The sequence below is a fragment of the Lissotriton vulgaris genome, chromosome 3_1, assembly GCF_964263255.1.
Source record: "Lissotriton vulgaris chromosome 3_1, aLisVul1.2, whole genome shotgun sequence".
NCBI lineage: Eukaryota > Metazoa > Chordata > Amphibia > Caudata > Salamandridae > Lissotriton > Lissotriton vulgaris.
Window position 1 is genome coordinate 801,551,485 of NC_141689.1, and position 27,234 is coordinate 801,578,718.

The window sequence follows — 27,234 nt, forward strand, 5'->3', positions numbered from 1 at the left end:
AGACTGTAAATCATAATTATTTTAAAAACACTCATGAAACTGGCCTTAATACAGTCATTTCTTCTGATGTTTGGGTTAAACACTTAACACAAGTATATTCAGGCCCAGTCACTACAGGGGGTCCCTGCCCATTGAGACAGAGGCAGATTCTCTCCCAGCATCTACCATCTATTGGACTAGAAATTGAGCTGAGTGATGTCATACATGGTATTAATAGATGTCCAGCAGGAAAAGCTCCTGGGCCAGATGGGATACCGGCTGACCTTTTCAAAGTAAATATGCCTTTGTGGGCTCCTCTTTAGACCAATGTTTTGAAAGTATCTATAAGTACGGTCCCCCTGAAACATGGTCACGCTCAACTATTGTGCCAATATTTAAGAAAGGCTCCAAGGGAAATCCACAATGCTATTATCTTTAATCAACTATACTGTCAACTTAATGGGTAAAATTCTTTTGGAACAATTGCAAATTTGGGCGGACAAGAACAATATTTTCTCAGAGCTACAATTTGGCTTTCGTTCTGGTCTCTGGAGTATGAGCAATGTCTCAACCTTTATCTGTTAATATATAAATATCTGATGGCCAAGGAGGGAAAGATTCATTTAGCATTTATGGACCAGAGGTCGGCTTTAAACTCTGGGCCACTATAATCAAAATTAGGGCAGAGAAGAGTATTGTCAATTTCTTGAGGAAGCTACACTCAGAAGTGACTGCCGGAGTGAGGTTCAGGCTGGGTGGGGAAACAACAGAAGCTTTTAAGCTTGCTAGAAGTGTATGGCAGGGCTACTTCCTAGCCCCTTTCTTTTGTCGCTGCACGTGAACGGGCTTGAAAAGAGCTTTTAGATATTAATGCGGATTACCCTAGGGTAGAAAATTGCAGTGTTCCAGCACTGACATATGCTGATGACAGTACGATGACAGTACTATTATCTAGTAAACTGCGTTTGGGTTACAACAATTGTTAGATCAGTTCTGCATCTTCATGGCGAATTTGGATTTTAAGCTAGATCAAGAGAAAACACGTGAAGGTCTATGGGTTAAAAAAAGATATGGCCGTTACAGTGAATAATATGAAAGCCAGCATGGTTCCATCATCTCTGAATTTGGATATCTTTTTCGGTGATAAACTTACCTGGGACCCTATTACAATTGCTGGAACAGCCGCATTAGCAAGAAGCTCTGAGGCGGTCCTTAGTTTTGTGAGAAGGAGAGGCAATAAACCCATCACACAACTGATGACAATTTATAAGGCCAAATGCTGCTCAAATGGTCTATGGGGAATCAGCAATCAACCTGAACTGAGGAAGGTTGAGATTGGCTTCATTAAAAGACTCTTCACTATACCGAAAACTATCTGTACTAATATTTGTCATACTGAAGTGGGGCAGGACTATATAAATGAGCTTGTTAAGCTTCAGTCATTGTTATTATGGCTGAGGATTTGAGACTTTGTTCAACCGGACAGTCCTTGCTGATTGTCTTCAACTTGACTGAAGATTAAAAATACCTTGGTTTGCATACATATTCAATACCTTTATTAAACTTAACTTATTTGATCTTTTTGAAAATCCAGGTATTTTTTCAGCTACCTTTTTCAAACCGTTGAGGGAAATGTTTTTAAAAAAATGCTCAGATGAAATGCCATTCAAAATGTGTTGTACCAGCCATTTCACTGAGCCTTATTCAGTTTGGGTCTGTAATTTCTTTTTCTGTTTCCTGTTAACTAGATTCAGGCTAAACACTGTTAATTTTCTCATGGCCCACCCGGTCCAAGGTACACATTTTAGTAGTTTACCCCCTTGTCTATGTGATGCACTTTATATTATTCTGCAAGTTTTATTCAGAATTTAGGAAGTCTTATTTTAATTTTTTTTAAACTAGCAAGTTTTAGACAATTCAGGGTTTCCATGGTGTTTCTGCAATCATTGACAACTTCGAGATTATGCGTTTTAGCAGCAACCATTTTGCAAGGAGCCATACATTTGGGAGCACAAAAAGTCACATGAATTAATTTGTAGCCTCGTTCATTTTTATTTCTTTTGTAATCAGCAAGTATTCACTACTTGCTAGTATTTTATATGATTTTGTATGCTGCTATGTTTTTGTTTCTTCCTGCAAGAGTGTACTGTATTGTATCTTTTATGATAATTGATTTATTGAAAAAAGAATGACTTGACTAATAGTGAATTAATCACTTTTTTAATTTAAATTTACATCTATTTCAAATTAAAAACATTTAATAATTAAGGAATACATAAATATATTACTTTTAGATTTTCTTTAAACATGAAATCAAAGTATTTATATTTGTAACTATTTACAATATTTTAAATGAATTTAACATTATTTTCTATGGGGTTTTATTTTAAGTCCTTACCTCCATTATTTTCTAATGGACAGTGTTGCAGTCTCAGTAGTAGGCCAGATGTGGTGCTGATTCTATTGGGCAGTAGAAAATTACAATAGTACATTTGGCTCCACTCTCTTTTCTGAAGTTGGAGACATGTAAGTCTACACCTTTAATTAACTTTACACTTAGATTTTGTGACCTAAAGTTACCTATATGAGTAGCCCCCATAGATTTTCATTTACATCAAGTCCTTCCTTACTCCTTTTTAGTCCTGTTTATTATCATCCCTACTGTAGTTACCACACTTCATTTCATTCTTTGTCCACTGTTTTCCCTTTCTGTCTTGGCACCTCCTCTCCTTTGCCAAACCTGGATTTCCCTCAGCTGTCACCTAACTCTGCCTTTATCTCAGTTGCTCTATAGAATCAAACGTCCAGCAGCTGTCCTTCTATCTAAATGGATAAAAGAAATCAGCATAACAAGAGAGAATAATCACTTTCACAAGATATCCCTCTAATGAAGCAGAATTTCGGCAATACATTGGTAAATAAAAATGCTCAGAAAGGAAATGTGCACAGGTTCTCAATCAACAGACTCAAAGTTTCATTTTAATTTTCTTTTCTGTTTGCTATTAGCTGTTAATAGAATTATGTTTGTGGTAGTACAGATCTGCCATTTTCATGGAATGGGGATTTGAAATAGAAAACTTAATTTTTCCAGAAATAAACTTCAAAGCACATCTGGATGACATTCAGTAGTTAGGTCACTAGACGTACAAGCGAAACCATAAAGTCTGAAATTCAAGCATCGACCTTACTTAGCTAGATTTTTAACATTCAAAAACTACTCATTACTTACCTGTAACTGCACCTTCATTTGGAAACAAAAGAAGCATTTAACAAACATGTTGTGATGTGTGTAAGGACTAGAATTTACAGAAGACAGACCGCTTTGATTATGGGACATTGCTATGGAGAAAGGTGACAACTCCCCCTCCCACTGAAACTAGATTCACCCATTTTCTGAAACTGGACACATTTGTGAGAAAACAGGACATTAATAAGAAAAATAGGCCCTTTGAAAGAAATACAGAGAATAATTGCACCATATTCAAGTAGGACTTGGACTCTGCTGTATTCCCTGTTATTATGATTTGCTGTGACTTTGAGGTGTAGGTTATAATGCCTCTTACGTCTATGCCATATCCATACTGTAATAATAAGGATATTTGTCTTCTCTTTGACTAACACATACAAAATCTTCTCTTCCGATCTCTCACACTCTTTCTCCCCCCACTTTTCTCTCTCTCTGTCTCTTTAATTCACACTCATATATATGTACATATATAATAATTTCACAGTGGCACTTGCCACTGTGTAGTTATGGTCAAGCCCGACATTCTAGTGAAAAGACTGTTTTTGAATGCCTAAGACTGCGGCTCCCCTAAACGGAGTTGTAAAGAATCTTGCACTCACTTAGATTCCTCTAAGGTCCAAATTGCTAAATTCCATACAGTTCCATGCAGGGGTGGCAGGTGGGGGAGAATTCGAGGGGGTGTAAAAAAAGATATGTTTTCACATTTTATTTTCCATAGGCAGTTTTCCTTGTAACTACAGCCAAGATTGCTGAACTGATTTTACACTAAATCTGACATGAAGATAGAACTTTACTGTGTAAGTGTGCTTTTGTTGGTTTGGTTAGTAGTTTGTGAGATATTAGCATTTTTAAAAAGATGCAGGCTGAGCTTTAAAGAGCTAGAATTAAAAAAAATAAAGGCATTCCATTATGAAAGTTAGTTTTTTCCCCGTTGTCTATTTCTTGTCTTTAGTCTCAGCACTTTTTCTTGCAGCTGGCATTACAGGATGTGGGGCACAATTCGAGCATCTTGTAAACAAGTAGGAGAGAAAGGGTGGTTGACCTTAAAGGTCTAGTAGGAACTCCTGGTCCCCTTAGATTTAATACTTAATAAACAAAATGGAGGAGTAACCACTAGGGGTATTTAATACCTATACATTAGTATGGTATTGAGGTGCAAGCCCTGCAACCCACTCTGGGAAAATCCTTTGTCCTTAGAAGACCCCTCACTCACCAACCTCGTTGGTGACATGCTTCATCATCGGGGTCCCACCCGGATAGCCGAACGCCATCCAGGTGTGCTGCGACACCTGATTACAGTGGAGCTGGTTATTTTGATTATATGTGATAAGGGTAGATCAAAGTGTGGTTAAAAGTTGTCACAATGCTACACACTCAGATACTTTATTCTGGAGTGGTTGGACAACCAATAAAAATAATTACATGTGGCACCTTTGCCTAATTAGGTAGGCTGTGGTGTCATATAGAAGTAGAATAGTGGAGATTATGTTTAAAAGAATAAGTCCACATGTTTCAATCTTCCTGCCCTCGCCTACTGAGACTGGACTGCGAGTCAAATCGACTTTCTTACCACCTCCTCACACCACTCCAGTGGAACTATCAGGTTTCGAACAAGCAGTGTTCAATGATATTGAGAAACTACAACCACCTAAACCGTTCACCAACCTTAATAAAAACGAGTGCAAAGCTTTGGAGGACTTGAGAAACTGTACTACAATTGTAATAAAACCGGCTGACAAGGGTGGAGGAGTGGTTATACAGAACAAGATAATGTACGAAAATGAATGTCTGCGATTACTAGCAGATGAACGGAACTATTGCAAACTACCCAGTGACCCCACACAGGATCTAAAGCAGGAAATAAAATCCTTCATGGAGCATGGGGAAACTGGGTTTCATCTTGAAACAAGAGGCCGACTTTCTGTGTACCAATGAGGGAAAAACACTGTACTTCTATACCCTCCCCAAAATGCACAAAAAACCAACACCCTCCCCCGGGAAGACCCATAGTTTCGGGTATAGGTTCATTACTTGAGCCAACGTCCCGCTTCTGCGATATATTCCTGAAACCATTGGTACAAAAAACGACAACGTACCTCCAGGATACTAAGAAACTTCTGCAACTGCTCGACCAGGTTGAGGTCGATGAAAATACCCTGCTCGTGAGTTTTGACACAGAGAGCCTCTACACGAGTATACCCCAGGATGACACCATAAAAGTTCTGGAAAAGGTACTCAACAAAGAGGAATGGACGCATAGGACACCTAAGACTTTCATTTTAGAGTGCGCCAGACTGGCTCTTAAAAAGAACTTTTTTGAATTTGAAGGAACACTGTACCTCCAAACAGGGGGTACTTCTATGGGCAGCACTTTTGCCCCAAGTATAGCTGGACTATACGTGTATGATTTTGAGGAACAGTTCATCCTTAACGACAACAACCCCTTTGGAACATATATAACGTTTTGGAAGCGTTACATAGATGACATCTTTGTCATCTGGCAGGGATCTGAGGCTACCTTGATCTCCTTTTTTGATTGGCTCAATACCCGGGAAAAAAACTTGAGGTTCACCTACACAAAAGACATCACAACCATGGTCTTCCTGGACCTAGTCATCAACAAGGTAAATGGACAACTACACACGAGAACCCATTATAAACCTACAGCAAAGAACAACCTGCTTAGGTTCGACAGCTTCCACCCCAGACCATTGAGGGAAAACCTGCCTTACGGGCAATTCCTGAGTATACGCAGGAACTGCAGTAATTTGAATGACTATCGTGAACAAGCAAGAGACCTTACCTCGAAATTAGAGACAAGGGGCTACCCAACCAAAATTCTGAACAAATGTCAGAAAAGAGCCAGAAACCAGCAACGTGAGACACTACTGGAAGATGTCACAAAGATCAACGGTGAAATTCCACTGACCTGTGTGACTACCTACAGTCCAGCATCAAACAGTGTGACCAAGGCCATCAATAAACACTGGCAAATATTGAACACAGGCAATTTGAAATGGGAGAAACCCCTTTTCTCTTTTAAACGTGCCAGGAATATAAGGGACGCAGTTGTGAACACAAGACCTAGAATTATAGGAACACAATTACCAACAGTCCTCAACGCCTGGTGTCTCCCAAACGTCACTGGCCACTACAAATGTGGTAACTGCAGCGTGTGCCACTTGACGGACGACACTAAAACCCTATCTTTGGAACCAGGAAAAACGTGGACCATCAGGTCACACACCAATTGTAACAGCACAAACGTAGTTTACCTTACCGTTTGTCCTTGCAAACTTCGCTACATAGGCATGACCAGCAGGAAGGTGAAGCAGCGGATTTGTGAACATAGGAGCACGATCCGGTGCAAAAAATCCATGACAAAACTGACTGAACACTACCTCACCTTAAACTACATACCCAACGACATGACATGGACGGTCATAGAACAGCTGACTCCTGGTGACAGACTATCTCAATGACTCTATGAGAAAAAACAACGTTGGATATATAGACTGTCTACCCAGAGCACAGGGTTGAACGATAACATTCCCTGGAACACTGTGCTCTCCAGGTCGAGCCCATGGGCTGAGATCTCCCCTATCATAATCCTGTGACCACTCCAACCCCCTGATGACTAATCCGTTTCTAGATCCCCCTTTTAATAGGTTTTAATAAGCTAGTGATTACGGTGGCATCCTATACTAACACCGTGGTTATGTGATCTGATCAGCCTTGGACCTTACTAATATATGCACCCTGTCCAGGTCCACTTTGATGCTGACGAGCACTTATATTTTCAGAATAACGAACAGCACACATGCGGTCATTTAACCCCTTTTCCCACTTCTAACCTGGGTTCACAACGATTGGGGGTTGTTTGGTTCCACAAGCCCAGCGAGGGTTCCCGGGGAGCCAGGCACATGGGCGCCTTGGGTTCCCTCTGTCACTCAGTGCCGCTTCCCCTTTGCCAGGCCTCTGAGGAGAGTGAGGACCGCACCTCCTGGGCAGCACAGGGCGTCGACAGTCGCTGCCATTCCAGACCAGGCCCAGGCCTCATCTGCTGAGGGCTTCTCGAAGCTCTCCCAGGCTCCTGCTCCAGTTCGGCACCCCAGGGGCTGGGCCTTCATGCAGGGCTGGGGCCAGCGAGGCTGGGAGCAAGGGAGTCCGTCCCTGTCTAAAGCTGCCCTGCCCGGGCTAGTGACTGTCACCGCCATACCCTGGGCTTAGTGTGCTGACTTGGGTGGGTGCCTTCCACCTTCCTTGAGCCCTGGGGATAGCCAAGGAGGGTGAAGCCCAGGCCCTGTCCTCTCCCCAGGGACTGCCCAGGGAGGCCATTTTACTTGACTATTAACACTACAAAGGACGGTGCTTACAGAACCCTTAGGAGGACAAAAGTTGGAGTTAACCAAGCCGGCCGGCCATCTAATTGCGCAGCCCACCAGGTCATCTGTTTGCCCAGCCTGCTGGGCCATCTGGTTGTGTAACCAGGTGACCAGATGGCTCTGGATGACCCAGTGACCAGATGGCCTGAAACGACCGGACCCAGCCGCATGGCAGTCCGACTATGTCGAGGGTGGCCAGGTGCTCTGAGGCTGCTGCTATGCAGGCTCCTTACGCTGGGCTGCTTGACTCCCTGCGACTTGTGCAGGAGGAGTGGAAGAGGGGGATGTTCCCAGCTCGACCATCTGGTCACCCTGCTGACCTGCAAGGGATTGTGCCCGTCCCTGCATCTGGTCACGCAGGGCGGAAGGGGGAAGCCCCCTGTTCTAGTCGCACCTGGTGGAGACGGCCTCCCACAGGCACGCATTCCCCCCTCCGCGTCCCTCCAGCCACCCGGTGGCTGAGGGATCCACCCCCGGATGTGGTGGAGGGGTGCCTGCTGGATCTCACGGATGGAGAAAACGGCATGACTTTCAATAGATCGCAGCAAAGTAGCTGCTCTGCTACTTATGAAACACTGACCTAGAATCAGGTCGTCTTCGAAATGACTTAGCACAGGTACCCCAAGAACATGCAGTGCACTAAGGGCGATGGAGGTGGCCCCCTTCTGTCCGCACTCCGGTCCACAAGCAAGCGGCTCTAAGCACCGGCCCCAAGAGTCCAGCTATCACAGGCCAACCGGGGCTCCACAGCACTGTGGTATCGTTACGGTTTGGGGGGATTCTGACTTCAGCCTTAATCCAACAGATAGAACCTTTACCCCTTTGCCTCCTCAGCTAAGCACATACACCAAATGTCTGAACCTGCAGTCCCTCTTGTACTGAGCAGGATTATTAATGCAACAACAAATCATCAGTAGGGTAAAACTAACCGGTCTCACAGCGGTCTAAACCCAGCTCACAATCCCTATTATTTGGTGAACAATCCAATGCTTGGGCTTCACAAAGATAAGAAGAGCTGACATTAATGGATCAAAAAGCAACAGTGCTATTAATGCTTAGGTGTCACAAGCCAGAAGGATCATGAGGCCCGCTTTCACTGTCTGTATTCATATTGAAAATCCAGATCAAGCAAGTTTTTGCCCTTCTGCTCCGCAGGAGGTTTCTGTCCTCCCTGAGCTCACCATAGGACACCTGCGTTAACGTTTCACAGGTGTACCGCCCCAGTCAAACTCCCTCCCTGCCACTGACACCAGAGTGGGTCGCACCATGCGAGCACCAGGCACTTGGAGCCAGAAGCGAGAGCCCCACAAGGCTCGCTCCTACCTCACAGGGTACGTGAAAAAATTATGAGGTTGTGGCATTTCACCCTCTGCCCGAGAGCCTCCCACTTGTCCTACACCCTTCATGTCTCTTCACAGTGCCAGACTAGAGTCAAGCTTAACAGTGACTTCTTTCCCCGTTGATTCTCTCAAGCCCATTTCCAGTTGTTTCGCTAGATAGTAGGTAGGGACAGTGGGAATCTCGTTCATCCTTCCATGCCCATCACTAATAAATGAGGAGGCATTTGGCTACCTTAATTTCGGCGTCTAGTAGACCATAAAGTCCCTTTCCTTCCTCTATGTGAAAATGCCTTCAAACATTGCTGTTATCACATGTCAGGGTGAGGGTGGGGTGATTGAGACAGAGTTCTGTTTTTGGTATGAGGAAGTGGGAGTAATATAACCCAGGTAATTTGTCGTTAAAAGGTACTCCCTGTAATGCCCCTTTGTTTAAGATCTATAATCAAACTACAGGTCAAAAAAAGGTTTTCCGTAGTAGTAGCTAAAAGTAGCTCCCTGGTGCCAGCAGGTTCTTTGTTACCAGGTGCCACTTGTAAATACCAGGAGCTACAATATGTTAGTCTCAGACGCTGTATATTGCCCAAAGCGATGCTACATTTTGAAAGGAATAAATCCTCAATGACAACACAGGTGCAGATCCTGTACATTGTGCCAGCAAACACCAGGCACCAAAGCTGCCTACCCTCGAGGCTATGTGGTAAATCCATAGCTGCAGGTTGATAAATCCTACAGTGTAACTGATAACATCTACAATCAATTACATTGAAATGATTCCTCTTGATTGCAAATTCTAAAGAACAGAGGCCACTGTTGCTTATAATCCTGTAACTGACTGGTACTGCAGTTATGTGTTACTTTAATGTATGTTTTATATTATGCGATGGTATTGCTTTCTAAGTCAGTGCAATATAACGTTTAAAATCACCCTTTTTGCTGATAGCTTAGTTCCAACAATTTTGTTAACAAATCAACAAATGCATGATTTAACTAAATAAATCATTAGATTATTAAATACATCAATTTTTCAAACAGTGTGTAATGTACTGCGGAAAAATCATGCAAGTGCAGGTCTAAACAGCTGTTCAGCTGTTTCAAAACACAATCATAACTCTCATAGTTTAAACATTAATAAATGGATTTTGGACAGAAATGTATATTAAACATTTGTCTAACTTCAAGATGAGTTTCCCATCTGGGAAGGAATCACTTCTGTGAAATGAAAGCCTCTGAAGAGACTCCAGCCTCATGCTGGTGCTCACAGTTGGTAATGACTTTTGACTGTCAGCTGAAGGAATTTTGGGGAGAAAAGACTGCTTGCCACTTGAGCGCATGGTATGCTATCTAAGGAACATTCCCTGGAAGTTGGAGTACCTGGAAGCTGCAGAAGCCGCAGTCCTAACGATCTAGACATTTATTCCTCTGCTACTTTTAAAACAAAGACAGTTGCTGCTGTAAATAAGCAAACGTGTGTATGTGAAGTATTTTTGTAAAATCTGTTCTGTAAAAAATGTTTCTCTGGAGTCGTTGCTTTGTTTCAGTAGAATTCATATATGCACCCTGTGGATATTTTGAGATTCACAGCCTGATCATTGGTGTGCTTACATTTTTACTTCCAGAGACTGAGTTTATTGCAAAATGCTTTCAAAATAATTTTTGGGGTAAACTATCCTAAATCATTACGTTGTTTTATTGTTGTTTTTAATTAAAAAATGTTCTTAACCAAGATGTTGTTTTAGTGTTGCTGTTTTACTATTTAGGGTCAGAATGCTGGCACAGTGGGTCCTACAGAATTCATTCAAAACTGTGAAAAGCCTAATTTTATGTTCAGTAATTTTTTGGTGTGCATTAACATGCTTATTTTATTAAGTAAAGCACAGGTTTTATATTATTAAAAATAGTTACAAATATGAATAAATATAAATGAATGTTCACATATCTAATAACTTATTGTGAATTTATTTAATCATAGTAACAATACATTTCATTACAAATTAATTTTAATTAATTCTATACACCACTTTTTATTAGTTGTTAATCCACGTTATAAAAAAAACTTTAAATGGAAATTTCGTTTTTTAAGCTGAATGTCAGAAAAAGAATTAATTTAATGTAAAAAATTTCCATTAATTAAAATGTCATTAAAAAATCTATTTATTTCGAAAACACATAAGAAAACTATTTTTGTACTAAATTTTTATCTGAATTAATTGCATATACATTTAGTTGAAATGTAGAACAAAATACAAACGTGCTACTGCTTTTAAATTAGTATGAATTAAAACTTTAATTAATGGAAATATATGAAATTGTATTTATTTTACTAAAGGTTAAATCAAAAATAAATTTCCACCTAAAGAAGGAAAATCATTATCTGTCATTGACATCAAATAATTGAACTTCTTACTTCCAAAAACCTACATTACCGTCTTACATATGGCTTTTACAAAAGAACTGAAACTTCTGTCAAAGCATTACCTCTTGATTTAATTATTTTCAAGATATTAGATTGTAGCTCCTTCTCCCAGTGACCTTAATCATCTTCTAATCTTCCTCTGATACTTCTCTATATACACACTGCTTTCCATAGCATAACTACTGCATCTACATAGAGCCAAAAAGTGCTGCACAACCTTATGCTTCCTACGTGACTAATTTGATGTTTTTGTCTAATATTCACACTGCTTGCAATTCCTCAGCCTCTGCCTCATTTATACTTAACCGCATATTTTGGCAGTTTTTCAACCATTGTGTTAACAATACCACATTAGCGGATAATGGTTATGCTCTGAATAAGAAATAAAAAACACGGGGCATATTATCAAGAAACGACGTTAAAATTATTTTATGTGCTTTATAATAGGCCCTTGAGAATTCCAATGGAACCCCATGTTCTGGTGTCAACAAGGGCTTCTATTGGAATTCTCAAGGGCATATTATCAAGCTCATTATCGCCGTTTTAGCTGCAGTTTTCTGCCGCTAAAGCGGCGATAATTTTAACGCAGTCCTTGATAAAGTGCCCCCACATCTTTAAGAAAAGATGCCGTTTTCTGGTGGATATATGGCCTGCACTTTTATGTGCTGAGTCAGCGGATATTTCCTGCAACAAATGCTGTTTTTACAAAAAAATGCAGGTGTGCATGTTCCACTTTTTTCTTTATTTATATTGTTGTTTTAAAGTGAGAAGAGGAAGCTCCTTTCTCTGCTTCCTATCTCGCTGATCACATCTTAGTGGAGAACAGCAGTCTCTTGAAGCAGGGCTTGGTGCCCTTACTGCTGATTAAAAATGTATTGCTTGTATCTCCAGCTGTCGATGTGCATGAAAAACAAAGTTTATGGACAAGTCAAGGCATCATATGATTTATGTTGTGAGTAGAGTGTTGAAATACAATTACATTCCCATAAATGTTTTAAAACAATATAAGTGCCAAGGCTCAGTGTATTGCTTTGGAGACCACTGCAGCCTGCAGCACCCACTGTCACTGCCATTGATGCCAAATGCCAATACTAATGGCCTGGATGCCCTGCTATTATTATTTTTAGTGTACAGTACATTGCTCAACTAATGCACTCTGCTGAAAATAGGCAAACACCATCACCATGCGGAATACTGTCATAAAAAGTACCAATGTTAAGAGATAAGTGCTGATGATGAGCACTGGCAAACACCGGCACAAATTAGGCACTGCCTGGCCTGTGTTGTCATATCCTAGTTTACTGAAAGATCAACAGGCCTCGTGCTGTCTTGTTGGATTACAGTGACAATTGCTTCACAGTTCACCTCTTGACAGTGTGTACACAAACAAAATGTACTAGCAGCATTCTGTGACTGTTCTGGTACCTTTTTGCATCCACTACCTTTGTAAAATCTGTTCACACCTGACTTGCTGAAGCCAGTGCTTGCACTTCATTTTCAATATGGTCTTACCAGGTGGCCAGTTAGCATAATGAATATAAAACGTTTCTCCTGGCTATTTGGCTGTACGCTGAACTGTTTGGAGGTTGGCTTGTAAAAAGGGGTGTTGGTGACTCTCAGGTTATAATCATATTAGTGCTGTAAGCGCACAACCTTCTGTGCTTTGTTTGCACTTTTCCTAAAAGCATCTTTGTTTCAGCTGTAAAATACCATGAAGCCCATTTAAAATGTTTCTTGTAAACAAGTGTACAGGATACCCTGCCTATCATGGGAAAGTGTGAGTGAACATGTACCTAACATGTTTCATTCAGACTGTAGGAATATGAGTTATAAGTAGGTGGGGGTAGTCACCCTTAGATAGAAATAATACCACTATCACTAATAGGTCCAGTCAATAGGTCCAGACAATAGGTCTCAGTAAATTAATCCTTGCTCAACCCTTGGTTGCTTAGCAAACGAATAGTCAGGCTTAACTTAAGAGGCAGGTATGTTCAAAGCATTTAATACCAACAAATCAACAACTAAGTAAATGACATAACACAAAAAAATCCAAAATCAATTTATAAAAATGGATAAAATGTATATCTTCAAAAATACTCCAAAATAAAAAAAATCCAATGTAGAGAACCAGAGATATGAATTTCTTATGATTTTAGGTAAAAATAATGCCAAACAGAGAATATCTGGTTGCATTGAACTGGGACAAAGGCACAAGTTCAGGTCGACCTCCATGGAGAGTAGGCCGGTCACAGGAAAAGGTTAGCCCACTCAATATTGTACCTTACGTCTTTGGTGCATGGTCCCCGCAGTGTTGCTTTGCTAGGCTTTGCGTAGTTGGCATCAATTTGGAGGAGCTGCGAGGGCTTCGATGCAAGGTCCTGCATTGCGTGGTGTCGCATCACGCTGCATTTGTTCCAATGAAGCTTTGAGGTGAGGCTTTGCATCGACTTGCATTGGTTCTGTTCAAAGAGACAGCTGAACGATGAGGTTTTGCGAAGCTTCGTGTTGTCTCACAATGGTTCCGTTCTGAAGAGGGTGCCAGCTGCTTTTTGGTTGCTTTGGGGAGATAATTGTCCTCTAGCACTGGCCAAGGGTTCATAGGCTTTGAGTTTGGGGGCTAGGACTCAATCTCAAACAATGTACTTGCACCGTACAGGACAAGCTCAGTTGCAACTGGTCAGCTGGTTTGTCCTCCCTTTGGCAGGTGACCTCTTATGCCCCTGTTGCTGGCCATGGACCCACTCCTTTTCTTTTGGAGTCAGACACATTCCTTTCTTTGTGGAGCCTTGTGTGTGCAGTAGGTGCAGTCTTCTGAGTGCAGTCCTTTCATTGGTGCAGTCCAGTGCTCCAGCACGGCAGTTCTTCTTCTCTTCTTTTCCAGGCAGCGATCTGGTCAGCTCCTGCAACTCTTCCATATGTATCTACAATTCTGGGATTGCAGGAGGTGGGGCACCTTTACCAATAGGGGTAAAGCTATCTCCTCCCGCTATGACCACTTCCTGTGAAATGTGGCATATTTTTTACCCAGAATACAGTATTCTTCCAAAAATCAAAATGGAGAAAATCTCCCCAAGCCACACACCAACTGTCCTGGGTGGGACTCAGGCATAGTAGCCTTCTGGTCATAACAGAGCTTAATAATCTTTTGGCTGGCCAGGGTTGCTACTTGCTGTCTTCATGTACTCAGCCAAACAGGACCATAGGCCTAGCACATAATCCAGCCCATTTTGTTTGGGCTCCTGGAGAACCTCCTCTCAAGCTTATCTAACCAAACTCAATTGCCCTCTAACAATATGGCCAAACAGTAACTCAAAACAAACCCCTTTCTGTGGCAAATCTCTGTAAGCAAACAGCAGGCATGGGAGGAGAACCACCCATCTCGTCCTGAGCTTGTCAGATAAGCTCACGATCATACCCTCCAGGGTCTTATTGAATCGTTCCCCCTGACCATTGGTTTGGGGATAATATGGGGTGGCAAACTTGTAGGTAACATCATATTCATCCCACTTTGCCTTCAGGTAGGCAGACATGAAATGTATACCACTATCTGAGACCACCTGCTTGAGAAAGCCCACCCTGGTGAAAATACCAGGTAGGGCTCTGGTAACTGTGGGAGCAGCGACCATCTTGAGGGGTATTGGTTCAAGGTATCTAGTAGCATGGTCCACTACCACCAATATATGTCTGTTCCCAGAGGAAGTTGGTGAGTCTATGGGATCAACAATGTCAATCCCCACCCTCTCAAAGTAAGTCCCAACCACTAGCAGTCATATCAAGGGAGCCTTTTGGTTTGCCCCCTGTGTTGCTACTGGCTTGACAGTTTACACAAGAGCTGCAGAACTCTTTTACTTTGTCAGACATAAGGGAACAACAGATATAGCTGACCAGCCTGTTCCAGGTCTTGGTCTGTCCCAGATATCCAGCTGAAGAGATGTCATGAGACAATGTGAGGAGGAACTATATATACTTCTGGGGGCCCACCACTCTCCTGGTTGCCCCTGGTTTAGGGTCCCTGGCCTCAGTATAGAGGACCCGATCCTCCCAGTAGGCTCTGTGGAAGCCACTCACATCACCCGTCTCTTGCCTTGAGGCAGTCTGCCACAGGCCCACTCAAGAGTGGGACAATCCCTTTGTCCCTGACACAGCTCCATTCTGGAGGGTCCACCTGCTCCCTGCAATTCTGCCAAGTCAGACACATCTTACAGAGCTAGAGTCCCTCCTTCTGAGGCCAGAACCTCTCCCTCAGGATTGGATTCCTCCTGGACCTCTTGAGTTGTTTGGGCTGGCTCACTTTGCCCTTTCTCTAAGAGGCTTGGCCCATTGTTACAGAATTCAAGTGTCCATTACTCCTCTGAGCAATGGGCCTGTGCCCTTGTCACAGCACAAACCCACTCAGGGAGGTCCAGCATATGTGCATGGACCTGACTTTCCACTCCTGACCAGTCAGAAGATTCATGATTTCCCAGTAGACACTCCACGAGCAAGGCAGAAGACACAAGTGCCTACTTTAACAAGTCGTGCTGGCCCAGTCCAAGCTCACCATTGCATTGAGATGGAGCATGGCTCTGTTGTCTGCACAAGTGATCTGATGAAATACACCAGGCAAGATCTGCTCTGGGAAACCAGTTTGTCAAACATCAAGGTCACACTGGCTCCTGTATCCCACAAAGCCTCAACTTCAGTCCTGGTGATCTTATGTCTTTGCCTGTACTTCTCCATGCTTGGAGGTAGGGCTGTGAGGGTTGCAACTTTCACCGCATCCACAGAAACTACTGACACCTCTGCATACCCTTTACCCATCTCTGGGCCAATTTCCACACCTACAATAGCAATCCCCTTAGACTATGCACCAGTTGGGGGCTTCTTTGTATAGACTGCATCTCCCCTTTTGTGTCCTGGCTGCAAGCAGTTATAACACAACCCTGCCTTTGTTCGGTCAAAATGTCTTCCAAGATACTCTTTCCCCTTCGAAGTGGATTGGTTCTGGGAACTCACTCCTTGGGCTGGTGTTTGGGGACCGTTTGAGGACTCTTTCTGCTATTTAACTTGGTTACCAAGTGCTTTCCCCTGGGAAGGGACCAGTCCTCCTTTCTTCTGAGCACCTCCCTGGTGCTTCTTGGTCACTTCTGATGCAAACCCACTCATCATCTGCCTCACTCCGTTCCCTGGGACTAGACAGTGTAGAGTCAACTAGATACTGGTGTAACATCTCTGTGGGGCAATTGACCAATATGTGCTCTGTCATTATCGAATTGTACAGCCGCTCATAGGCACTTACCTTGTTACCCTGTATCCAGTCCTCTAGTGTCTTGACAGATATGTCTACAAAGTCAACCCAGGATTGCGTACTAACTTTCTGGGTGACCCTAAACTTCATTCTGTACTGCTCAGGGGTGACATTGAAATGGTCTATCCATATTTGAATGAAGATTTTTACACTAGAGTTTAATCACAGAGAGTATTATCTGCATTTCAAGTGAGACAAAAAACATAGGTTTCTTACTTTTTCTGAAACTCCATCATCATAATTTACTGGAGAATCTGATCCAGGGGTATACCATACAAAGGAAGAATTATTTTTTAGTCAGAGGCCCATAAACAGAGGACATACAAGAATCAGCTATGGCAAATGCACACAAGACGCCAATTCAACAAAAGTTTTTTTTTCAAACTCCATTGTGAATTTATCACCTAAAGTTATAACAAAAGATGAAGAGTCGGTGCTTTAATTAGGACTGACTTTTGTTCCTACTAAACATACAGATTTCGTGAGATGAAATATTGAAGCAGTGGAGTTCTTCAGAAAAATCAGTCTTAAGGCCTTCTTTGCCTACAAAGAAGATGGGATGACCAAAGAAGCCTCAGGGTTACTCAGAAAGTCAGTGTTTTGTCCACCCCGTCACACTATTCCTAGGGACGTGATTGCATTTGAACAAGCAGTACTCTCATCTCTCAGTTCACTACAAAATAAAAAGGATTTTTGAAAAAAAACAACATAACCAAAAATCAAGCAAAAGCTATTCAAGAACTTAAAAGTGACACTCAGTAGTGATTAAACAATCTGATAAGAGAGTAGCGGTGGTCATTTGGGCTAAAGATAAGTAGTTGAATGAAGGCAAAAGCCATGTCTACAACAAGGATTGGTATTGTCAGATTTTGTATGATCCAATGAAAGAAATTCAGGGGGAGATTTCCAAAGTCCTTCGAAGAGGATTCAATCAGGATGTTCTAGGCCCCAGGGAATTAAAACACATGAAAAAAATGAACCCTAGAATCCCAGTGATCTACTTCTTACCTAAAATTCATAAAGGTGACAAACATCCTCTAGGCCTTCCGATCGTTTCTGGTTGTGACTCTATCTTAGAGTGCATTTTCTTAAAACCGTTCCTTAAAGAGGTCCCCTCGTACAAACGTGACACAATGGATTTCATCAATAAAGTTGAAGGCCATCAATTCACCCCTCAAGAACAATGGATGGTCACATTCAATGTGGTCTCACTTTAAACTCAGATCACCAAGATGCAGGCTTAGAGTCTATTAAACACTTCCTGGAAATAAGAACATGATCACATCGACTTCCTATACAATTTATTTTAAAATTGGCCGCCATAGCCCTCAAAAGGAACTATTTCAAATTCGAAGATGAGTATTTTTTTCCAGACGAAGGGGACCGCAGTGGGTTGTCCCTTCACACCAGAAATGGCTGTATTCTTCATGGCAGTGTTCGAAGAAAAATTAATCTTTAACAATAATCCATTTTCCATCTATAGCACACAATGGCTACAGTATGTCATTGACATTTAGTCCCTATGGAGTGGCGATGAGGCATGCCTTCTATGAATGGCTGAATAATAAAAGTCCGGACATTAAATACAGTAAGGCAAAAAACCAAACCAGTGCATCTTTTCTAGATGTAGAAGTCAGGTCACTAAAAGACAAATTGGTGACAGCATTGCACAGGAAGCCCACGACATGAATAATACACTCCGCTATAGGAGTTTTCACCCTCCATGGGACAATTTGCCCAAAGGGCAATTTTTAGGAATTCGTAGAAATTGCACCATGAAAGAAGTCTATTTTCTCCACGCTTCGATACTAAAAGACAGATTGAAGGAGAGAGGATATCCACACAAACTTCTAAAACATTCCTTGAAAAGAGCATGGTATATGCCACAGAGGGAAACACCCATCACAACGCAACTATTACAACGACCTACCATTACAGCAAAACTATTACAACGCTACATCCATTACAACGCATGCTATTACAACGCATGCCATTACATCCCAGATGCTATTACAACGCATACCATTACAACGTAAGCATGGGTAAGTATTTTAATTAATTATTTTTAATTATTTTATTTTATTTTAATTAATTAAATTAATATTAATTATTTTATTTTATTGTATTTATTTAAATTAATATTTAAAAGTATTAATAATTATTTAAAAAAAATATTAATTAACATTATTTTAATTTAGTAATTTAAACCCCTACACTATCCAACACTTACCCTACAATTACACCCCCCTAGAGTTAGAATAGTAATTTTAACCCCTACACCATCCAACACCTACCCTACTATTACACCCCCCTGGAGTTAGAATAGTAATTTTTTCCCACAGTCAGACAATCAGAGCGCTCGCTCTAGTGGGACTCACAGGAGCCTTTTTCTCCTGTGAGAGTATAAAGGCTCACGAATAAAACAGCCCTCTCGACCAATCACGGGGCTCCATTTTTGATTTTGTGCTCTTATGGGATGCCCGTGGGACTCTCGCAAACTAATCTGCCAAAATATAAAAATATTTTTGACCCTTACTATCTCAAAAACTACTGAACCGATTTACACCAAATTGCAAACAGAGCAATCTGCAGATCATGATCCAGCTTCCTTCTGAGTTTGGTGTAATTTCTGTCAACAGTTTGCCTTAAAGATGTCTAGAGAAAATGCATGGAGATTTTACGTCCTGGGAGCCCCTTTTTTTCTAAGCCCCAGCTTAATGGATCACCACAAAACTTTCCAGAAAGGAGCTGAGGTGGATGAATTTGGGGGGAAAGTTTTGTGACGCTTTGTCAAATAGGGCAAAGTTATTAGCAAACAAATAAATGCTCCATCTATGGAGAAGAAGACCTAATTATACTTACCTACTGGCGACCACACAATAAAACCACAACAAATAAAAACAATTAAATACGAATAAATATATTAATTAATGAAGACAATAAATAAAATATTAAAAATTAAAGCATCTAAAAATTCAAACTTACAAAAAATACCATAATCATTCAAATACATTTAGAAATAAAAACAAATAATATAAAATATAAAAAATAAAACAATTAATGCTCTAAAATCTATTTACTAATATTATGAAAACATTTGGAGTCTTAAAATATTAAATATACTATTCCCACTCTAGTTTATGCAAAGGTAGAGAAAGTGTTGGACTTCGGAAGGGTTTGATTTCCTATTCCTACTCAAGTCACCACAATAACAGGTAAAGGGTTGGACTTCAACTAGATTTACTATTCTATTCCAGTCAGTGCAAAAGTAAGGAAAGTGTTGGACTTTGGAGGGGATAAATGTACTGTTCCATCTCCAGTCTACACAACAGTAGGCACAGTGTGGGTTTTGAATGGTTAAATTTGCTATTCCCATTCCATGCAACACAAAAGTAGGGAAAAAGTTGGATTTTAGAGGGGTAAAAGGTACTATCCTCACTTCAAACGGATCAAGAATGGGGAACATTTTAGGCTTCATGGGGTAAAATTTACCTATTCCCACTCCAAACTATGCAACAGTAGAGAAAGTGTTGGACTTCGGAGGGGTGAAATTTACTCTACTAACTCCAAACAGGGTAACAGTAGTTAAAGCATTGGATTTTGGAAAGGTGAAATTAACTAGCGGTAAGGCAGGTAATGGGCGTCCTTTGAGGAGTTTGAATATATTTATCCTCATTACCGCAGGGGTTGCCAGCGAGGCCCACCATTCTTAATAGACAGGTTGGGTAATGGAACTCGAATCAGACATTCCAATTAGTGCCTAGACACATCGACGCCTGACTTTAGGTACAATAGGAATATAGGGTGTCTCCTCCCTGATTCCTAATATTATTCTCACTTGTTTTCACCTCACGGTCCTGACGAAGTGCTCCTGGATCCACCAGGGAACAACATGAAGCGCAAAACATGTTGACCTAAATTCACACTTTTCTCACTTATTTTCACGGATTTGAGAGCAGCAGGAAGACAATCATCCAACCCTTCTCTACATTTGTTTTAAGGAGGTGCTCCATATCGCCTGTCTTTTAATCTCATCTTCCGGACCCCCGAATAAAACTAGTTTCTGGGCACCGTGAAGGTAATTTTAATTCACTCGCTCACCTTTCTAGACCCACACACCCTCAATCACAACTGAGGCATCTCCTTAAAAGATTTCCACTAAAGAGCCCTCTTGCGGGGTCCGTGGAGGACAGCAGCGCCACCCCCACGTGGAGCAACGCTCGATAATGAAGCATGACACTCGCAAGGGTTTGTGAGGGCACTCAGTCATTAAGGAGGAATTCCCCCACCTTCATTCTAACCCAGCTTCACTGCAAGATCATCCATACACTCCTCTTCAACCAAAATAGGTTGTCTTTTGTTTTTTCTTCTATTTTGTACTCTCCTCTTTAGGAACAGCTACCACTCAGTGAGTATTACTGCAGTCTTTGGGAGCATCTGTACTGGAGCTGTTCTTTTCCAATCAGCTCTCTGTACCCCCCTCTTTATAGTGTGTTGTGGAATTAACTATTCCCACTCCAGTCAGTGCAACAGTAGGATAGTTGGAATTTGAAGGGGAAAATTTACTATTGGATTTCGGAGCGATGTAATTCCCTATTCCCACTCCGAACAGTGCAACAGTAGGGAAAGTCTTGAACTCAAAGAGGTTAATTTTACTATTTTTGCTGCAGTCTAAGCAAGAATAGGGGAAATACTTCCCTTTAAACATGTTAAATATGTAAGTAACTCCATGAATGTAGAAAAAATATTAAACTTGGAATAAAAAAATATCCATTTACATAAATATATATATGCATTTATATATTAAATAAATGAAAAACAATTATTCAATGTACATAATTATTATCCAATAAAAAATACATTATCAATGAATAAATAATTGTTAGTCAATTATTGATTAATTGACTTCCCACTATCTATCCCTACAAGCCTAGCAGCTCATACCTAAAATATAACTAAAATAATAACTATTTACTAACTTATATATTTAAAATAAATTGAATAATAAGTGACAATTAATAATGAATTGTTCAAAGAAGGGAAATGCTGACGGCCGGCTGATTGCGCCATAACCACACCCGCTTTCTTCTTCGTGGCTGATGCATTGCTGGAACAGACATCAGATCCGGATCCCAACGGGTTCGAATGCAGAACGCTGATCGCTGAAGGCTCCTGAAACTCCGTGAAAATCGGCGAGAGCAGGAGCGGGTAAACAGCTTGGAAGCGAGGTTGTGCTGAGAAGCTGTGCTGAGAGATGAGGGTTTCCCGTGTGCATTTGCATTCACGGCCACATTTTCCAGCTGTTTATCGTACCGAGCTGGCTCCTAAGTTGGCTCACAGCTCACAGATTCACAGGTTCACAGGCTTAAAAATCTACCGGCTTACAGGCTGTTCTTGGTGTCAGGTGTCTGGCTGTAGTGCTTTCAGATTTCTGCTCCTGCTTCCGGACTGTTTAGATTCCTTGCTGTTTGATCCACCAGGTTACTCGCCAAGAGGGGGTAAGTGCATGTATCATCCTTACCCACCCGTGCACGGGAGTCCACCTTTGCTGCTTGGCTGAGGGTCGCTGGGGGAGGTCTCAGGCAGCCACTTTTTGACTTTTCGGAAAATTAATTTGTGCTACAACCACATTATGCGAAATCTTGCAAAAGGAGCTAAAAACACAACAACAGTCCACATGGATTCCCCAAGCCTAGGCCAGAGGCTGAAAAAAAGAGTTAGGAAAGCTACTGCCCGTGCAAATCATGCGGCGGCCCTCAGGAAGGATCTCAATGTACACTGGAAAGGCCGAAATGACAAGCCTAGAGGCAACCAATCAAGTTGATAAAGGGGGATCCTCTGCAGCTTTGGACTCAGGTATCAGCCCTTGTTCTATTGTAGGACATCAATGTTATCAGATCTAACCAAAGTTAAGGCACCAACGTTACCTGGCTTAATTGGAGCATCTAAGGATCTTAAAAAATATCCTTTGTTCTTCAAGGGTATGCACAGCTTGCCATCGGAGGAGCAGGCAGCGACAGGGAATGAGCCCCCCTAATCAACAAATCTATAAACAATTATATAGACAACCCTATGGCTCTGTACACAGGCGGGAGTCTGAAAGATTCCTCTGCTCTTCAGGGGCCGCTCTCGAGTGGGGGGTCCTTACCCTCATCGGATCCACCTACTCCTGTGATCCCTACTTTGTCCATTCCACTTGAACCTACATCTTCTTCTGGAGGAAGTTCTTGTTCAGATCTCTCTGCTCCCGCGGGATTTACTCAGTCTGCCTCGGGAGAATCCACGCTCTCTACGCAGCCTGCACAGCCCGAAGACATGCCAAGACAACTTCATACAGGAAAATAGATCCTTTTTCATGCAATGAGACGCCAAGAGTCTCCTTAATCTGATCTTGGATGAGATACGAGAGCTGAAAGCCTCTCAATCTGCTGAGTTAACCGCAATACATTTCCATCCATCCAAAATAGAGGCAAGCATGGCCCAAGTACCGGCACAGCTTCGCGAAGCCGAATCGAGAATTGCGCAGCTGGAGGACCAAGTCTTAACTATGAGTAGCAAAGTCGCTACCTTTCAAAGCCAGCAAACAACATTGGAACATAAAATTGAGGAATTAGAAAATCATTCCCGGCGCTCCAGTCTCCGTATCCTAGGTATTCCGGAAGTCCTTGAGGGGCAGCAGACTCTACAGTGAGTAGACTCATTTATCAAAAAAACAGTCCTCCCAGAGTTTAATGGCGATCTCACTCTTATGGAGCACACAGGGTACCTGCCCATCTCCCTCCTAATTCTAAATTCCCACAAACTATGTTGCTCAATTTTGGGGATTATAGGGTTAAAGAACAAATCCTAAACAAAGGCAATTAAACAGCGACAGTTCACCTCGACAGAAGTTCTACTTTGGCGCATCTTCTCTGACATGTCGGCTTTGGCAGCCAAAAGGTGGAAGGAATTCGTAAAAATGTTACATCTATTTAAGGAACAGGGGGCACAGGCTATGATCGCCCAGCAGACCAAGCTAAAAGCACCACTCAAAGGAAAGTTCCACGTGTTTTGTGATGTTTCGGAAGCACAGGAACTATTGCAACAAATCTCTATAAGAAATTCCTAAGTGCCTACACTTTTTTTCAGTCTCAAGATATGATTTTACATTCATATTAGGCTTTTCAATTAGCTTTCAAATGTTTTCTTATATGTTTTGCATTTGCTGGTCTGGATCCCTATCTGGGGTTTGGCTTGTTTCTTGCATATCTCTCTGAGGCAGATTTGTCTATTATTGCTTTTTTGGTTTTGTTTCTCTAGTGGTATTGGTTAAGGTGGTGCCATTTATCTTCTTATCTTTAAAAAAAAATTGGGGGGGATATGGAAAGCATGGCAGATTCCTCGGCCTGTGGTGTCTTGGAAAATGGCATAATTACTGCAACAAATTCAGACTTTACTGACCTGCAGACATTGTTGGGTTGATATGGCTCAATGCAATTCAAAGTTGAAGGGTAGTCTTTAGACTACAGGTTATATTTTTTATCTATGTCCGATCCCTTTACTTTGCCACTATGTTGTTCCGTTGCTCTGTGTTGCTGTAAGCTACCTCTCTATAGACACTCGTGATAGGCTAAATAAGCTGGATAGCTCCTTTGTATTTACCTGTTTCTTGATTTGCTCTGTGTCTTTTGTTTTCTCTTGCCTCTTTTTTTTCTTTTTTGTTTGTTTGTTCTTTAGAAAATGTATTCTTTTTTAAGGAAGAGGGGGGCTGTGAGGCCCGGGGCCTTAGGCACCAAGTGATAGTGCCAGTTAAGGGGGTGGAGTGAAGCATGTCAGGTGTGAGCAGAGACGGCGTTCTGTCCATAGTGGCTGCTAGGGGTGGGTGGGGACACAAGGGTTGAAAAGGGAGGATAGGGGAAAAACAAAGTACATTTTTTCAAACTCATACACATATACATCCATATTATGTCAACAGACTCAAACTCTGTCAGTCCGCAATTTAATGCTGTTTGGGTGGCTAATTATCTTGAATGAATAAATGAGTACGGATTTGTATAGCGCTGGCTACCCGGAGGCATCCCAGCGCTTTTGACCCATAGCAAACCAACATCCCTCAGCAGAACAGGAAGGTCTTCAGCCGCTTTCTAAAAGGTGATTGGGTTCATGACGTAGGTAATCGGGAAGTTGATTCCAACTTTTTGCTGCCTGCACTGCAAACTGTCGACCCCCTGTACGAGAGCGCTTAACCCTCGGAACAGAGAGCAGATTACGATAATTGGATCTTAAAGCTCTGGGTGCTTGATGATGGCTGAAAAGAGGGCGCAGGATGGCCGGACCGTTGTTGGCCATTGCCTTGTGGGCCATACACAAGGCTTTAAACTGGATCCTTTCCTGCACCGGTAACCAATGCAGAGCTCAGACGGCAGCCTTCGCCGAGCCATGTCTTGGTACCTCCAGGAGCATGCGGGCTGCACAATTCTGGACGGATTGAAGTATCTTAATAGTGCCCAGAGGTGCACCCAGATAAACCGCATTCGCGTAATCAAGCCGCAAAAGAATCAGGGACTGGACAAGAATCCGTCTCGCCTCGAACGGAAGAAGGATCAACACCTTCCTTAAGATCCGGCCAAAACAAGTCAAGGCGACCTTATGAGCCTGCACTTCAAAGCCCAGAGTGGGATCAAGCCAAACCCCCAAACTCTTAATTTGACTTTTGGTGGAAGGAGAGGGGCCCTAACATCTCGGCCACCATCTTCTCTATTATTAATGGCTAGAAAGTAGATTTTGAAAGTGGCTTCTTTCAACGTTAATGGTCTTAATAACAAAAAGAAAATGGGGGGAAATGAGGCGTGGATCAAGACATACAATCCAGCAGTTGTTCTATTACAAGAACCCATTTACCGACAGCGAAATTATAAGACTTTTCTATGTTTAGGTCCTGGGCAGCCTATAGGGGGTTTCCTCATTCTCAGTATCCCATCGGGGCACAGCGATATTCTTGAGTAAAAGACTTCAGGCGGAAGTTGTCATTTTTGCAAATGATCAGAGCGGACAATAGTGCTGGGTCACTTGTAACATAGGGCATAGACTTACAACTTTTGCCAGCATATATGCTCCAGTCGAGAACAATCTAACTCCATATGAGGAATTTTTTCAATCCCTAATTCAAGTGCCTGGCGAGCTGATCCTAGGGGGGGATTTTAATTTTTTGATGAATCCTAAAATCGACTCCGCTGTCCAAAAAACAGCTGAAAACTAAAACTTCAAGAATTATACAAAACTATGGCGCAACTCTAGACATATTGGATCCTTGAAGGGTGGCATTTCCAACTAAGATCGCCTATACTACTTTGTCAGGCAGATTTCATACCTCATCAAGCATTGATTTCTTTCTTATCTCTAGGAGACTGAGTTTCAGCCAGCAGAGATTCCTCCAGAATGGATTCTCAGACCATGCAATGCTGATTCTTGAGTTACAGTTAGGGGATTATATTAGTACCCTTAAAATATGGATACTAAACAGGCAATATCTATTAAAAGAGAATTGTGTGCTTTTTATTGAAACCGAGATTAGCGAATTACTTATGCGAAACCATAACTCTGCACTTTTAAATGTGATTTGGGACTCACTCAAGGCCTTTATTCGAGGGCTGGCCATTGGAAAAGATGCTGAAAATCTCAGGAAAGTCAAGGAAGAAAAGCAATCCCTAGAGCAGACAGTACAAAGGTTTCTAGACACATTTCTTATCAGCCCCCAGTTTCTAACCAGCGGCAGGTTAAATGGGATCTTAGCAAAAAATATCTTAAGAGCGAATCCTTCTACCAGCATCTTAGACAAAAAAAATGTATGAAGAAAGTAATTATACAGGTAGGTTTCTTGCCTGTCAGGCAAGGGAGCAGGCTGCTACTAACCAGATAAATGCATTATATTGTCCCTCAACTGCTTCTTGTACTGATTATCTGGTAAAAATAGGTGATATAATGTTACAACATTATAGGTCTATATATGACCTTCAACAGATTGTTGATATCACATCCCTGTAAATTGTAAATTGATACTTGTATAGCGCACTACTCACCCGCAAGGGTCTCAAGGCGCTTGTACGAATACCGCTGTGGAACCCATCCTGGCTTTCCCTGTGAGGTGTCCACTCCTGGGCACCCCCAAGGTGGAGGCCAGGCATCCTTAGCGTTGTGGGGGCCGTTGTGAAGATTAAGCAAGCTATTGCCCGGCACTCTCGGATATCAAGAAAATGACTATGGCAAGGCCTTTCACAAAAGACGAGCTGGAGGGGGTCATAAAAAACCTTCCAAGCGAAAAAGACTGCTGACCGGATGGCTTCCGGGCAGAATTTTTTTAAGTCTTTCGTAGTGCCATTTTGGACTATTTTTTATTATTAGCTAATTCAATTTTAGGAGATGGGGCTATACCAGAGTCATTCAGATATGGGAACATAGTCAGTTTTTTCTAAAAAAAGGACAAGGCTAGTGAAGACCGAAATTCGTACCACCCCATCCCGATACTGAATTCGGACTATAAAATAATCACTAAACTTTTAGCTAATCACCGGGATTTGAACCTGAGACCATGACGGCGAACATTG

At 41.9% G+C, this 27,234-nt stretch overlaps 1 protein-coding gene across 1 annotated transcript in view; it reads right to left on the reverse strand.

The window, feature by feature from the left end:
- FBN2 (fibrillin 2) overlaps positions 1 to 27,234 on the reverse strand; it is a 1,183,434-nt gene that overhangs the window by 262,104 nt on the left and 894,096 nt on the right. The window lies entirely within an intron of this gene.